At 36.8% G+C, this 16364-nt stretch overlaps 1 protein-coding gene across 24 annotated transcripts in view; it reads left to right on the plus strand.

The window, feature by feature from the left end:
* The window catches only part of LOC147871597 (fatty acid synthase-like), a 65944-nt gene that overhangs the window by 21698 nt on the left and 27882 nt on the right, over positions 1–16364 (plus strand). For 18 of the 24 annotated variants that reach the window (XR_015538612.1, XR_015538613.1, XR_015538616.1 and 15 more), the window contains 9 exons: positions 2003–2127; positions 3427–3545; positions 5046–5239; positions 7309–7433; positions 8733–8851; positions 10352–10545; positions 12615–12739; positions 14039–14157; positions 15658–15851. The gene's annotated coding sequence lies outside the window, so the exon portion shown is untranslated. Of the gene's footprint in view, positions 1–541; positions 725–2002; positions 2128–3426; positions 3546–5045; positions 5240–5847; positions 6031–7308; positions 7434–8732; positions 8852–10351; positions 10546–11153; positions 11337–12614; positions 12740–14038; positions 14158–15657; positions 15852–16364 lie in introns of all 24 variants that reach the window. The other 6 variants (XR_015538619.1, XR_015538622.1, XR_015538615.1 and 3 more) reach the window with 6 other exon arrangements.

The following is a 16364-nucleotide window of genomic DNA, read 5'->3' on the forward strand; positions in this document are numbered from 1 at the left end:
GATAAAGAATAATAAATATGTTAACATTAGTTTCAAAATGGTTTTATTTGGTTTTACAATAATTCACTCTGATTTGCATTTTTTGGTAACTGGTAAGATTTTAATTGTAAATATTTCAGTGTACTGTTGTCTTTTTCAATTATTTTACCCACAAATCTAAGAACTAAATCAGTTTTGAAGATACGTTGCATGTGAAAATGTGTGCGCTATAATACTAATACGTTTGAATCCAGCAAATACTGAACTTTTCTGCCTTCGTAGACTTTGGACGTCCATGGATATTTGTGTAGCTAGCAGCAAAAATGAATTTCTTCTTGGCTTTTACCTGTTGTCTATCTTCTTTAGGTCAGTCTGAATAATATTAAAACTTTTAATGACTTCCGTGTAAAAAGACCTTTTGCTACTCTGATAACTCAGAATAATGTGATGTTAATTTTCTCACATTAATTTGTATGTTGTTGTTAATAAGTAGGAGGCTAAATGTTTATGTTTTGTGTTTATACAATTTGGTAAAATCAATGCATTGCTTATATACTTACAGGTAGATTTTGATTAATCGGGTGTTGAGGAGGATATTTGGGCCTAGGAGAGAAGACAATGGGGCGTGGAGAAAACTGCACAATGACGAGCTTAAAAATCTGTACTGCTCCCCCAGTATTGTCAGGGTGATTAAGTCGAGAAGATTGAGATGGGCGGGGCATGTAGCGCGCATGGATGGGACAAGGTGTGCACCGGGTATTGGTTGGGAAACCTGAAGGAAAGAGACCGCTGGGGAGACCTAGACATAGATGGGAGGATAATCTCAGGCAGGATCTATGGGAGATAGGAGTTGAAGGAGAATGGATTTTGTTGGCCCAGGACAGGGTCTAGTGGAAGGCTTTGGTTAATTCGGTGATGAACCTTCGGGTTCGGTAAGCCATCTAGTTAGTTAGTTAGTTAGATTTTGATTACAGTTTGTTATTGTCAGTGTTGGTAAAATTCAATACAATTTTAAGAGCTAGCCGAGATTTTAGGGACCAAACGTAATGTGGTTGCCATGTGTTGCTGCATTTAACAGTACATTGCAATCAGGTCTTTTCTCATTGTGATTATGAATTAATGACTGCTGCCTCCATTATAGCATTATTTGTAGATGAATGTTGACATCGAGGATGTATTAATTGGTACAGCTCTTCTCTGGTTTAAGAGTATTACTGAATGTAATTGCACATTATGTATGAAGCTTCATTCTTTAGGTTTCAAAATCCTAAATTTTTGTTTCTGTAACAATACATGCTCTGGTCCAGTGGTTTTGAAATTGCGGGTCAGAATGAATTGTGAGGGTGCCTTGAAAGGGTCGCAAGCTTAACCTTTTCCTCACTGATTGTTGCATTTGTAACCACACTTGGAGGATACAATCAGGATCTTTGGTTAGCGTATGAACTGTAGTGATCTGATATGAACAGTTACATTATTTAATAAAACTATTAATAAGGTAGTATATTTGCGTCATATTGTGAATTAGGTTGATATTTTAATATTTTTTCCGTCAAATCACAATTTTTAATAAGATAATAAAATATTTAAAATATCATTTCACGTTCCGCATCGAATGATCGATTTACAAATTGGAACGTCTCTTACGACATGTTTCGGTTATATTTAACCGTCCTCAGGTATAAATTAGATTGGTAAATCTAAAACTCGAATTACAATCATTTACAATGTTATGCAGTTTATTGAAAATGTTATTATCAGATTACTCTTATATATTAGAACGAAGGTATTGTTTTTTATATGGCGTGGTTCATCTGATGTTCAATATTAGTCGGTGATGAGTTGATAGAGACATGACGTGTCTAGCGGAAGACATCTAGAAGTATTACTGTGTCGGGTCGAGGTTTAATACTGAATAGGATGTGCTGAATGGCAACTGCCTTGTGAACTGTATCTCCCCTCTTTTATGCATATATCGTGGAGTAATATTACCAAGAGATGGCAGACCAAGTTATCTGAATATTAGTGTTTCAGAAGAGCAGTTGTGTGTGTGATGGGGAACCAGCTTAGGTGGAGTTGGAGATGTGAAGAACCAGACAGAATGAAGCACCTGGAATGTTTGTGACTTGGATAAGGAAATGCATTATTCAGGTATGTTAGGGAGTAGAGTTTATTTACATTCCATAGATCCTTATTAGGACTAAACTAAAGGATGTTGTTCATTGATGAACTTGCAGGCACTGTAAAGCAACAGACTGGAGACGCTGATGTTGCAGCTGTAACTAAAGGAATTCAGACATTAAAGATCCCAAATAGGACAGGTTGTGGGACTAAAGGAATGAAAACTGTAGTAGAAACCAACTATTTATCAATTTTTCCTGTAGTGATGTTGCTTGGAACACAATTGAAGGTGTGATAGCGCATGTAATATAAACAAAAGTTTTGTTCTCACTGTAGACAGTTTTCCACTCTAAAATGAAAAAGATGTTTCTATCAGAAAGATTCTGATGTGTTTTTATGTTCAGTAAGACAAATATAATAGGAAGCATACTGGCAGTTTTAGTTATGTAATGTGATATCATCGAAGGCCAAGTTGAAGGAAAGCGAGGACTGGGAAGAAGACTGATACAGCTAACCGACGATCTGAAAGAAGGAAAGAAGATGAAGTTCCAGGAATTAAAACGAGAAGCTGAGAATAGGGAAAACTGGAGAGCTCTTTTTGGGCAGAGCAATGGACCTGTCGTAAGACAGAACACTGAATAATAATAATAATAATAATATAGTAAAAATTTGTGTCATGGTATTAAGCTTTAGTAAGAATCCTTTACATAAGATTGAATGAAAATACACTTGTTCTAGTCACGCACAACAGAATAGTATTGCGTGCCCACTAAGCAGTGTTATAAATTTGTGTGTAACTAATTTAAAATTGAAATTCATTAGTAAACCACTGTCAGCATAAGGAATAGCTTTCTGTTTCTGTCCATGATAATGTCACGGAGGATATTTACTGACAGACTACCGACGTCCATCTTCTGGCATTCGAAAGAACAGCTTCATTATTGCTTTTCAGGTGATGTCATAGTTATCTTTAGTAATCTTCCACCTTGTCCATAAATTTGTTGGCTCTCCGGTCTGTATTCGGTCCGTGGCCTCCTCGATTCTCCTCTTCCATTCGGTCCTCTGTTAGGTCCATCTGTCCGAGGCTTTGATTGAGGTGTAGTATCTTAATTTGTAAGTATTCCTTTGAGATGGCCTCCGACATGTGTCTAGCAAATCTCGTGTGAGCTGCTTTTAGTCATATTTCTTAATATCCACTTCAGTATTATATCTCATTCTTGTTCTAACCAGGAAGTCTAAGTAATTACCTAGTTGGTGGGCGTGTGCTAGCATTAACAGAGTGACTGTGACTGGTTGTGCTTCAACTGGATATTTCTTGTTATGTTCCAGACAGGCGTTGTTACATCAATGGACAACATTGTTCCTTTTAAGTACCTGCAGTTGCCACAGACAGAGCAAGACAATACAATGGCCTTCCAACTAAGTATTCAACTATTTTCAATTGCCAGGTAATACACAGAATCTGTTACATGCAATATTGTATTCATATTGAATCAATATATATTCATACGAAACAATCTCTACCAAAACGTACACGGAAGAAACTACTGCTGAGCAGACGGACCGAGCTTTAACACGACTTGTGTTCATGGTTCATCAATTTGATGCGTGCTCAAGGTTCTACTAGAAGGACGGTAGATTTATCACCTCCCTAAGCACTGCAGCTTACCTTATTTGATAGAGGAGTCTCAATGAGCTGACCTCTTGCTTCTAAGCAAGCCTCTCTCTTCTTCTATGGCTGTCCGGTCCATATTCCGTCCATGGCCTCCTCAATCCTCCTCTTTCATTTGGTCCTATCCTCTGTTAGGTCCGTCTGTCCGAGGCTTTGATTGAGGTTTAAAATCATCTTCCTTTTTAAAGTGCAACCCCCAACCTGGAGGACCTGAGTACCTGTCTTAGTCTGACCTCTCCCCCCTCGACCAATCTGGGTAGGGAGGCCCTACCAGCAGCTATGCTACCGCCAACATACCAAGCAAGCCTTGCGCCTTCTAAAATTATTTCTTCACATGTGATGGAGTTGCTATCTTGAAATATTAGCAGTCTCCCTTGGAATATTGCTAGTTTTCGCAAAGAACGCAAAGTACCATCTGCACAACAGACAGAACATCGCAGTCTCAAAATTTGGATGTAAGAATTTAAGAATTTGTGTAACATAATTTTGTGAGACAACAAAAACAGTCTCATGTCTTGGTAAATAGCGATACATAAAATACCAAAGGTGTTTCACACGACGTTAAGAAGAATAATGTAGTTGAATGCGTGTGTCGAGATAACGGACGACACTGCATTCAGCGTTAAAAATTGTATAAATATTTATAATTCAGGCTCTGAATATCCAGGTGTGCATTCTAAGCAATAAATTTGAGACAAATAATTACAAATATAATATAAATAGATTATGGATGGATACCAGGTAATATGACACTGTTGTGAGACAGTGGTGATGATGGAAGCCTGTTTGTCCTGTATACAAGGTGTATACTGTCCTGAAAAATGTAATAGAAGCTAGTTGGTTAAATTTGTGGCTCAATTCACAATCATCACAGCTATGCAATTCTTAGAGCATTGTTACATAAAATAAGACAAGCCTTTACAATTTCCAATTGCCTCTGGAATGTGAGTTTACCCACACTCCAAGACACTTCATATTACAAAGTCAGAAAATGTCAGTGGCCTGAAGCATATTTTACTTTGTATCCATATGCAAATTTTTATTTTCATTACGAAAATTCTGATATTGTGCTCAGGAAGGCGGTTGATCGATAACTTTGAAATTAAATGTTTGTGTTGGAAATTTAATTTTAAAATAATTTTTTAACTTAACTGTACTTTTCCAGATCAAATAATAAGTCACAAAATGGTTTGAAATGATCTCAGTTCTTATTTTCTTGAATAAAGAATATTTATAAATTTAAAATGTATTTTGTTGTTCATTGATGAAATCGCAGGCACCGTAAGGCAACAGACTGGAGACGCTGATGTTGCAGCTGTAACTAAAGGAATTGAGACATTAAAGATCCCAAATAGGACAGGTTGTGGGACTAAAGGAAGAAAAACTGGACTTGTCAACGCTTCGGAACAAAATTGCCATTCATTATGATGTGGAATTTAAACCTTCACCATTTCCAAAGAGGCTTTTGAGGTGTGTATAGCCCCATTATATTTTGCATACGATATGTACAGGTAAACTTTGTATGATTTTTTTATGGGATAAAGAATAATAAATATGTTAACATTAGTTTCAAAATGGTTTTATTTGGTTTTACAATAATTCACTCTGATTTGCATTTTTTGGTAACTGGTAAGATTTTAATTGTAAATATTTCAGTGTACTGTTGTCTTTTTCAATTATTTTACCCACAAATCTAAGAACTAAATCAGTTTTGAAGATACGTTGCATGTGAAAATGTGTGCGCTATAATACTAATACGTTTGAATCCAGCAAATACTGAACTTTTCTGCCTTCGTAGACTTTGGACGTCCATGGATATTTGTGTAGCTAGCAGCAAAAATGAATTTCTTCTTGGCTTTTACCTGTTGTCTATCTTCTTTAGGTCAGTCTGAATAATATTAAAACTTTTAATGACTTCCGTGTAAAAAGACCTTTTGCTACTCTGATAACTCAGAATAATGTGATGTTAATTTTCTCACATTAATTTGTATGTCGTTGTTAATAAGTAGGAGGCTAAATGTTTATGTTTTGTGTTTATACAATTTGGTAAAATCAATGCATTGCTTATATACTTACAGGTAGATTTTGATTAATCGGGTGTTGAGGAGGATATTTGGGCCTAGGAGAGAAGACAATGGGGCGTGGAGAAAACTGCACAATGACGAGCTTAAAAATCTGTACTGCTCCCCCAGTATTGTCAGGGTGATTAAGTCGAGAAGATTGAGATGGGCGGGGCATGTAGCGCGCATGGATGGGACAAGGTGTGCACCGGGTATTGGTTGGGAAACCTGAAGGAAAGAGACCGCTGGGGAGACCTAGACATAGATGGGAGGATAATCTCAGGCAGGATCTATGGGAGATAGGAGTTGAAGGAGAATGGATTTTGTTGGCCCAGGACAGGGTCCAGTGGAAGGCTTTGGTTAATTCGGTGATGAACCTTCGGGTTCGGTAAGCCATCTAGTTAGTTAGTTAGTTAGATTTTGATTACAGTTTGTTATTGTCAGTGTTGGTAAAATTCAATACAATTTTAAGAGCTAGCCGAGATTTTAGGGACCAAACGTAATGTGGTTGCCATGTGTTGCTGCATTTAACAGTACATTGCAATCAGGTCTTTTCTCATTGTGATTATGAATTAATGACTGCTGCCTCCATTATAGCATTATTTGTAGATGAATGTTGACATCGAGGATGTATTAATTGGTACAGCTCTTCTCTGGTTTAAGAGTATTACTGAATGTAATTGCACATTATGTATGAAGCTTCATTCTTTAGGTTTCAAAATCCTAAATTTTTGTTTCTGTAACAATACATGCTCTGGTCCAGTGGTTTTGAAATTGCGGGTCAGAATGAATTGTGAGGGTGCCTTGAAAGGGTCGCAAGCTTAACCTTTTCCTCACTGATTGTTGCATTTGTAACCACACTTGGAGGATACAATCAGGATCTTTGGTTAGCGTATGAACTGTAGTGATCTGATATGAACAGTTACATTATTTAATAAAACTATTAATAAGGTAGTATATTTGCGTCATATTGTGAATTAGGTTGATATTTTAATATTTTTTCCGTCAAATCACAATTTTTAATAAGATAATAAAATATTTAAAATATCATTTCACGTTCCGCATCGAATGATCGATTTACAAATTGGAACGTCTCTTACGACATGTTTCGGTTATATTTAACCGTCCTCAGGTATAAATTAGATTGGTAAATCTAAAACTCGAATTACAATCATTTACAATGTTATGCAGTTTATTGAAAATGTTATTATCAGATTACTCTTATATATTAGAACGAAGGTATTGTTTTTTATATGGCGTGGTTCATCTGATGTTCAATATTAGTCGGTGATGAGTTGATAGAGACATGACGTGTCTAGCGGAAGACATCTAGAAGTATTACTGTGTCGGGTCGAGGTTTAATACTGAATAGGATGTGCTGAATGGCAACTGCCTTGTGAACTGTATCTCCCCTCTTTTATGCATATATCGTGGAGTAATATTACCAAGAGATGGCAGACCAAGTTATCTGAATATTAGTGTTTCAGAAGAGCAGTTGTGTGTGTGATGGGGAACCAGCTTAGGTGGAGTTGGAGATGTGAAGAACCAGACAGAATGAAGCACCTGGAATGTTTGTGACTTGGATAAGGAAATGCATTATTCAGGTATGTTAGGGAGTAGAGTTTATTTACATTCCATAGATCCTTATTAGGACTAAACTAAAGGATGTTGTTCATTGATGAACTTGCAGGCACTGTAAAGCAACAGACTGGAGACGCTGATGTTGCAGCTGTAACTAAAGGAATTCAGACATTAAAGATCCCAAATAGGACAGGTTGTGGGACTAAAGGAATGAAAACTGTAGTAGAAACCAACTATTTATCAATTTTTCCTGTAGTGATGTTGCTTGGAACACAATTGAAGGTGTGATAGCGCATGTAATATAAACAAAAGTTTTGTTCTCACTGTAGACAGTTTTCCACTCTAAAATGAAAAAGATGTTTCTATCAGAAAGATTCTGATGTGTTTTTATGTTCAGTAAGACAAATATAATAGGAAGCATACTGGCAGTTTTAGTTATGTAATGTGATATCATCGAAGGCCAAGTTGAAGGAAAGCGAGGACTGGGAAGAAGACTGATACAGCTAACCGACGATCTGAAAGAAGGAAAGAAGATGAAGTTCCAGGAATTAAAACGAGAAGCTGAGAATAGGGAAAACTGGAGAGCTCTTTTTGGGCAGAGCAATGGACCTGTCGTAAGACAGAACACTGAATAATAATAATAATAATAATATAGTAAAAATTTGTGTCATGGTATTAAGCTTTAGTAAGAATCCTTTACATAAGATTGAATGAAAATACACTTGTTCTAGTCACGCACAACAGAATAGTATTGCGTGCCCACTAAGCAGTGTTATAAATTTGTGTGTAACTAATTTAAAATTGAAATTCATTAGTAAACCACTGTCAGCATAAGGAATAGCTTTCTGTTTCTGTCCATGATAATGTCACGGAGGATATTTACTGACAGACTACCGACGTCCATCTTCTGGCATTCGAAAGAACAGCTTCATTATTGCTTTTCAGGTGATGTCATAGTTATCTTTAGTAATCTTCCACCTTGTCCATAAATTTGTTGGCTCTCCGGTCTGTATTCGGTCCGTGGCCTCCTCGATTCTCCTCTTCCATTCGGTCCTCTGTTAGGTCCATCTGTCCGAGGCTTTGATTGAGGTGTAGTATCTTAATTTGTAAGTATTCCTTTGAGATGGCCTCCGACATGTGTCTAGCAAATCTCGTGTGAGCTGCTTTTAGTCATATTTCTTAATATCCACTTCAGTATTATATCTCATTCTTGTTCTAACCAGGAAGTCTAAGTAATTACCTAGTTGGTGGGCGTGTGCTAGCATTAACAGAGTGACTGTGACTGGTTGTGCTTCAACTGGATATTTCTTGTTATGTTCCAGACAGGCGTTGTTACATCAATGGACAACATTGTTCCTTTTAAGTACCTGCAGTTGCCACAGACAGAGCAAGACAATACAATGGCCTTCCAACTAAGTATTCAACTATTTTCAATTGCCAGGTAATACACAGAATCTGTTACATGCAATATTGTATTCATATTGAATCAATATATATTCATACGAAACAATCTCTACCAAAACGTACACGGAAGAAACTACTGCTGAGCAGACGGACCGAGCTTTAACACGACTTGTGTTCATGGTTCATCAATTTGATGCGTGCTCAAGGTTCTACTAGAAGGACGGTAGATTTATCACCTCCCTAAGCACTGCAGCTTACCTTATTTGATAGAGGAGTCTCAATGAGCTGACCTCTTGCTTCTAAGCAAGCCTCGCTCCTCTTCTATGGCTCTCCGGTCCATATTCCGTCCATGGCCTCCTCAATCCTCCTCTTTCATTTGGTCCTATCCTCTGTTAGGTCCGTCTGTCCGAGGCTTTGATTGAGGTTTAAAATCATCTTCCTTTTTAAAGTGCAACCCCCAACCTGGAGGACCTGAGTACCTGTCTTAGTCTGACCTCTCCCCCCTCGACCAATCTGGGTAGGGAGGCCCTACCAGCAGCTATGCTACCGCCAACATACCAAGCAAGCCTTGCGCCTTCTAAAATTATTTCTTCACATGTGATGGAGTTGCTATCTTGAAATATTAGCAGTCTCCCTTGGAATATTGCTAGTTTTTGCAAAGAACGCAAAGTACCATCTGCACAACAGACAGAACATCGCAGTCTCAAAATTTGGATGTAAGAATTTAAGAATTTGTGTAACATAATTTTGTGAGACAACAAAAACAGTCTCATGTCTTGGTAAATAGCGATACATAAAATACCAAAGGTGTTTCACACGACGTTAAGAAGAATAATGTAGTTGAATGCGTGTGTCGAGATAACGGACGACACTGCATTCAGCGTTAAAAATTGTATAAATATTTATAATTCAGGCTCTGAATATCCAGGTGTGCATTCTAAGCAATAAATTTGAGACAAATAATTACAAATATAATATAAATAGATTATGGATGGATACCAGGTAATATGACACTGTTGTGAGACAGTGGTGATGATGGAAGCCTGTTTGTCCTGTATACAAGGTGTATACTGTCCTGAAAAATGTAATAGAAGCTAGTTGGTTAAATTTGTGGCTCAATTCACAATCATCACAGCTATGCAATTCTTAGAGCATTGTTACATAAAATAAGACAAGCCTTTACAATTTCCAATTGCCTCTGGAATGTGAGTTTACCCACACTCCAAGACACTTCATATTACAAAGTCAGAAAATGTCAGTGGCCTGAAGCATATTTTACTTTGTATCCATATGCAAATTTTTATTTTCATTACGAAAATTCTGATATTGTGCTCAGGAAGGCGGTTGATCGATAACTTTGAAATTAAATGTTTGTGTTGGAAATTTAATTTTAAAATAATTTTTTAACTTAACTGTACTTTTCCAGATCAAATAATAAGTCACAAAATGGTTTGAAATGATCTCAGTTCTTATTTTCTTGAATAAAGAATATTTATAAATTTAAAATGTATTTTGTTGTTCATTGATGAAATCGCAGGCACCGTAAGGCAACAGACTGGAGACGCTGATGTTGCAGCTGTAACTAAAGGAATTGAGACATTAAAGATCCCAAATAGGACAGGTTGTGGGACTAAAGGAAGAAAAACTGGACTTGTCAATGCTTCGGAACAAAATTGCCATTCATTATGATGTGGAATTTAAACCTTCACCATTTCCAAAGAGGCTTTTGAGGTGTGTATAGCCCCATTATATTTTGCATACGATATGTACAGGTAAACTTTGTATGATTTTTTTATGGGATAAAGAATAATAAATATGTTAACATTAGTTTCAAAATGGTTTTATTTGGTTTTACAATAATTCACTCTGATTTGCATTTTTTGGTAACTGGTAAGATTTTAATTGTAAATATTTCAGTGTACTGTTGTCTTTTTCAATTATTTTACCCACAAATCTAAGAACTAAATCAGTTTTGAAGATACGTTGCATGTGAAAATGTGTGCGCTATAATACTAATACGTTTGAATCCAGCAAATACTGAACTTTTCTGCCTTCGTAGACTTTGGACGTCCATGGATATTTGTGTAGCTAGCAGCAAAAATGAATTTCTTCTTGGCTTTTACCTGTTGTCTATCTTCTTTAGGTCAGTCTGAATAATATTAAAACTTTTAATGACTTCCGTGTAAAAAGACCTTTTGCTACTCTGATAACTCAGAATAATGTGATGTTAATTTTCTCACATTAATTTGTATGTCGTTGTTAATAAGTAGGAGGCTAAATGTTTATGTTTTGTGTTTATACAATTTGGTAAAATCAATGCATTGCTTATATACTTACAGGTAGATTTTGATTAATCGGGTGTTGAGGAGGATATTTGGGCCTAGGAGAGAAGACAATGGGGCGTGGAGAAAACTGCACAATGACGAGCTTAAAAATCTGTACTGCTCCCCCAGTATTGTCAGGGTGATTAAGTCGAGAAGATTGAGATGGGCGGGGCATGTAGCGCGCATGGATGGGACAAGGTGTGCACCGGGTATTGGTTGGGAAACCTGAAGGAAAGAGACCGCTGGGGAGACCTAGACATAGATGGGAGGATAATCTCAGGCAGGATCTATGGGAGATAGGAGTTGAAGGAGAATGGATTTTGTTGGCCCAGGACAGGGTCCAGTGGAAGGCTTTGGTTAATTCGGTGATGAACCTTCGGGTTCGGTAAGCCATCTAGTTAGTTAGTTAGTTAGATTTTGATTACAGTTTGTTATTGTCAGTGTTGGTAAAATTCAATACAATTTTAAGAGCTAGCCGAGATTTTAGGGACCAAACGTAATGTGGTTGCCATGTGTTGCTGCATTTAACAGTACATTGCAATCAGGTCTTTTCTCATTGTGATTATGAATTAATGACTGCTGCCTCCATTATAGCATTATTTGTAGATGAATGTTGACATCGAGGATGTATTAATTGGTACAGCTCTTCTCTGGTTTAAGAGTATTACTGAATGTAATTGCACATTATGTATGAAGCTTCATTCTTTAGGTTTCAAAATCCTAAATTTTTGTTTCTGTAACAATACATGCTCTGGTCCAGTGGTTTTGAAATTGCGGGTCAGAATGAATTGTGAGGGTGCCTTGAAAGGGTCGCAAGCTTAACCTTTTCCTCACTGATTGTTGCATTTGTAACCACACTTGGAGGATACAATCAGGATCTTTGGTTAGCGTATGAACTGTAGTGATCTGATATGAACAGTTACATTATTTAATAAAACTATTAATAAGGTAGTATATTTGCGTCATATTGTGAATTAGGTTGATATTTTAATATTTTTTCCGTCAAATCACAATTTTTAATAAGATAATAAAATATTTAAAATATCATTTCACGTTCCGCATCGAATGATCGATTTACAAATTGGAACGTCTCTTACGACATGTTTCGGTTATATTTAACCGTCCTCAGGTATAAATTAGATTGGTAAATCTAAAACTCGAATTACAATCATTTACAATGTTATGCAGTTTATTGAAAATGTTATTATCAGATTACTCTTATATATTAGAACGAAGGTATTGTTTTTTATATGGCGTGGTTCATCTGATGTTCAATATTAGTCGGTGATGAGTTGATAGAGACATGACGTGTCTAGCGGAAGACATCTAGAAGTATTACTGTGTCGGGTCGAGGTTTAATACTGAATAGGATGTGCTGAATGGCAACTGCCTTGTGAACTGTATCTCCCCTCTTTTATGCATATATCGTGGAGTAATATTACCAAGAGATGGCAGACCAAGTTATCTGAATATTAGTGTTTCAGAAGAGCAGTTGTGTGTGTGATGGGGAACCAGCTTAGGTGGAGTTGGAGATGTGAAGAACCAGACAGAATGAAGCACCTGGAATGTTTGTGACTTGGATAAGGAAATGCATTATTCAGGTATGTTAGGGAGTAGAGTTTATTTACATTCCATAGATCCTTATTAGGACTAAACTAAAGGATGTTGTTCATTGATGAACTTGCAGGCACTGTAAAGCAACAGACTGGAGACGCTGATGTTGCAGCTGTAACTAAAGGAATTCAGACATTAAAGATCCCAAATAGGACAGGTTGTGGGACTAAAGGAATGAAAACTGTAGTAGAAACCAACTATTTATAAATTTTTCCTGTAGTGATGTTGCTTGGAACACAATTGAAGGTGTGATAGCGCATGTAATATAAACAAAAGTTTTGTTCTCACTGTAGACAGTTTTCCACTCTAAAATGAAAAAGATGTTTCTATCAGAAAGATTCTGATGTGTTTTTATGTTCAGTAAGACAAATATAATAGGAAGCATACTGGCAGTTTTAGTTATGTAATGTGATATCATCGAAGGCCAAGTTGAAGGAAAGCGAGGACTGGGAAGAAGACTGATACAGCTAACCGACGATCTGAAAGAAGGAAAGAAGATGAAGTCCCAGGAATTAAAACGAGAAGCTGAGAATAGGGAAAACTGGAGAGCTCTTTTTGGGCAGAGCAATGGACCTGTCGTAAGACAGAACACTGAATAATAATAATAATAATAATATAGTAAAAATTTGTGTCATGGTATTAAGCTTTAGTAAGAATCCTTTACATAAGATTGAATGAAAATACACTTGTTCTAGTCACGCACAACAGAATAGTATTGCGTGCCCACTAAGCAGTGTTATAAATTTGTGTGTAACTAATTTAAAATTGAAATTCATTAGTAAACCACTGTCAGCATAAGGAATAGCTTTCTGTTTCTGTCCATGATAATGTCACGGAGGATATTTACTGACAGACTACCGACGTCCATCTTCTGGCATTCGAAAGAACAGCTTCATTATTGCTTTTCAGGTGATGTCATAGTTATCTTTAGTAATCTTCCACCTTGTCCATAAATTTGTTGGCTCTCCGGTCTGTATTCGGTCCGTGGCCTCCTCGATTCTCCTCTTCCATTCGGTCCTCTGTTAGGTCCATCTGTCCGAGGCTTTGATTGAGGTGTAGTATCTTAATTTGTAAGTATTCCTTTGAGATGGCCTCCGACATGTGTCTAGCAAATCTCGTGTGAGCTGCTTTTAGTCATATTTCTTAATATCCACTTCAGTATTATATCTCATTCTTGTTCTAACCAGGAAGTCTAAGTAATTACCTAGTTGGTGGGCGTGTGCTAGCATTAACAGAGTGACTGTGACTGGTTGTGCTTCAACTGGATATTTCTTGTTATGTTCCAGACAGGCGTTGTTACATCAATGGACAACATTGTTCCTTTTAAGTACCTGCAGTTGCCACAGACAGAGCAAGACAATACAATGGCCTTCCAACTAAGTATTCAACTATTTTCAATTGCCAGGTAATACACAGAATCTGTTACATGCAATATTGTATTCATATTGAATCAATATATATTCATACGAAACAATCTCTACCAAAACGTACACGGAAGAAACTACTGCTGAGCAGACGGACCGAGCTTTAACACGACTTGTGTTCATGGTTCATCAATTTGATGCGTGCTCAAGGTTCTACTAGAAGGACGGTAGATTTATCACCTCCCTAAGCACTGCAGCTTACCTTATTTGATAGAGGAGTCTCAATGAGCTGACCTCTTGCTTCTAAGCAAGCCTCGCTCCTCTTCTATGGCTCTCCGGTCCATATTCCGTCCATGGCCTCCTCAATCCTCCTCTTTCATTTGGTCCTATCCTCTGTTAGGTCCGTCTGTCCGAGGCTTTGATTGAGGTTTAAAATCATCTTCCTTTTTAAAGTGCAACCCCCAACCTGGAGGACCTGAGTACCTGTCTTAGTCTGACCTCTCCCCCCTCGACCAATCTGGGTAGGGAGGCCCTACCAGCAGCTATGCTACCGCCAACATACCAAGCAAGCCTTGCGCCTTCTAAAATTATTTCTTCACATGTGATGGAGTTGCTATCTTGAAATATTAGCAGTCTCCCTTGGAATATTGCTAGTTTTTGCAAAGAACGCAAAGTACCATCTGCACAACAGACAGAACATCGCAGTCTCAAAATTTGGATGTAAGAATTTAAGAATTTGTGTAACATAATTTTGTGAGACAACAAAAACAGTCTCATGTCTTGGTAAATAGCGATACATAAAATACCAAAGGTGTTTCACACGACGTTAAGAAGAATAATGTAGTTGAATGCGTGTGTCGAGATAACGGACGACACTGCATTCAGCGTTAAAAATTGTATAAATATTTATAATTCAGGCTCTGAATATCCAGGTGTGCATTCTAAGCAATAAATTTGAGACAAATAATTACAAATATAATATAAATAGATTATGGATGGATACCAGGTAATATGACACTGTTGTGAGACAGTGGTGATGATGGAAGCCTGTTTGTCCTGTATACAAGGTGTATACTGTCCTGAAAAATGTAATAGAAGCTAGTTGGTTAAATTTGTGGCTCAATTCACAATCATCACAGCTATGCAATTCTTAGAGCATTGTTACATAAAATAAGACAAGCCTTTACAATTTCCAATTGCCTCTGGAATGTGAGTTTACCCACACTCCAAGACACTTCATATTACAAAGTCAGAAAATGTCAGTGGCCTGAAGCATATTTTACTTTGTATCCATATGCAAATTTTTATTTTCATTACGAAAATTCTGATATTGTGCTCAGGAAGGCGGTTGATCGATAACTTTGAAATTAAATGTTTGTGTTGGAAATTTAATTTTAAAATAATTTTTTAACTTAACTGTACTTTTCCAGATCAAATAATAAGTCACAAAATGGTTTGAAATGATCTCAGTTCTTATTTTCTTGAATAAAGAATATTTATAAATTTAAAATGTATTTTGTTGTTCATTGATGAAATCGCAGGCACCGTAAGGCAACAGACTGGAGACGCTGATGTTGCAGCTGTAACTAAAGGAATTGAGACATTAAAGATCCCAAATAGGACAGGTTGTGGGACTAAAGGAAGAAAAACTGGACTTGTCAACGCTTCGGAACAAAATTGCCATTCATTATGATGTGGAATTTAAACCTTCACCATTTCCAAAGAGGCTTTTGAGGTGTGTATAGCCCCATTATATTTTGCATACGATATGTACAGGTAAACTTTGTATGATTTTTTTATGGGATAAAGAATAATAAATATGTTAACATTAGTTTCAAAATGGTTTTATTTGGTTTTACAATAATTCACTCTGATTTGCATTTTTTGGTAACTGGTAAGATTTTAATTGTAAATATTTCAGTGTACTGTTGTCTTTTTCAATTATTTTACCCACAAATCTAAGAACTAAATCAGTTTTGAAGATACGTTGCATGTGAAAATGTGTGCGCTATAATACTAATACGTTTGAATCCAGCAAATACTGAACTTTTCTGCCTTCGTAGACTTTGGACGTCCATGGATATTTGTGTAGCTAGCAGCAAAAATGAATTTCTTCTTGGCTTTTACCTGTTGTCTATCTTCTTTAGGTCAGTCTGAATAATATTAAAACTTTTAATGACTTCCGTGTAAAAAGACCTTTTGCTACTCTGATAACTCAGAATAATGTGATGTTAATTTTCTCACATTA

The sequence above is a fragment of the Zootermopsis nevadensis genome, unplaced genomic scaffold (assembly GCF_977971745.1).
Source record: "Zootermopsis nevadensis isolate Lab colony 2312 unplaced genomic scaffold, Znev_1.0 Znev_ptg000045l, whole genome shotgun sequence".
In the NCBI taxonomy this organism is placed as follows: Eukaryota; Metazoa; Arthropoda; class Insecta; order Blattodea; family Termopsidae; genus Zootermopsis; species Zootermopsis nevadensis.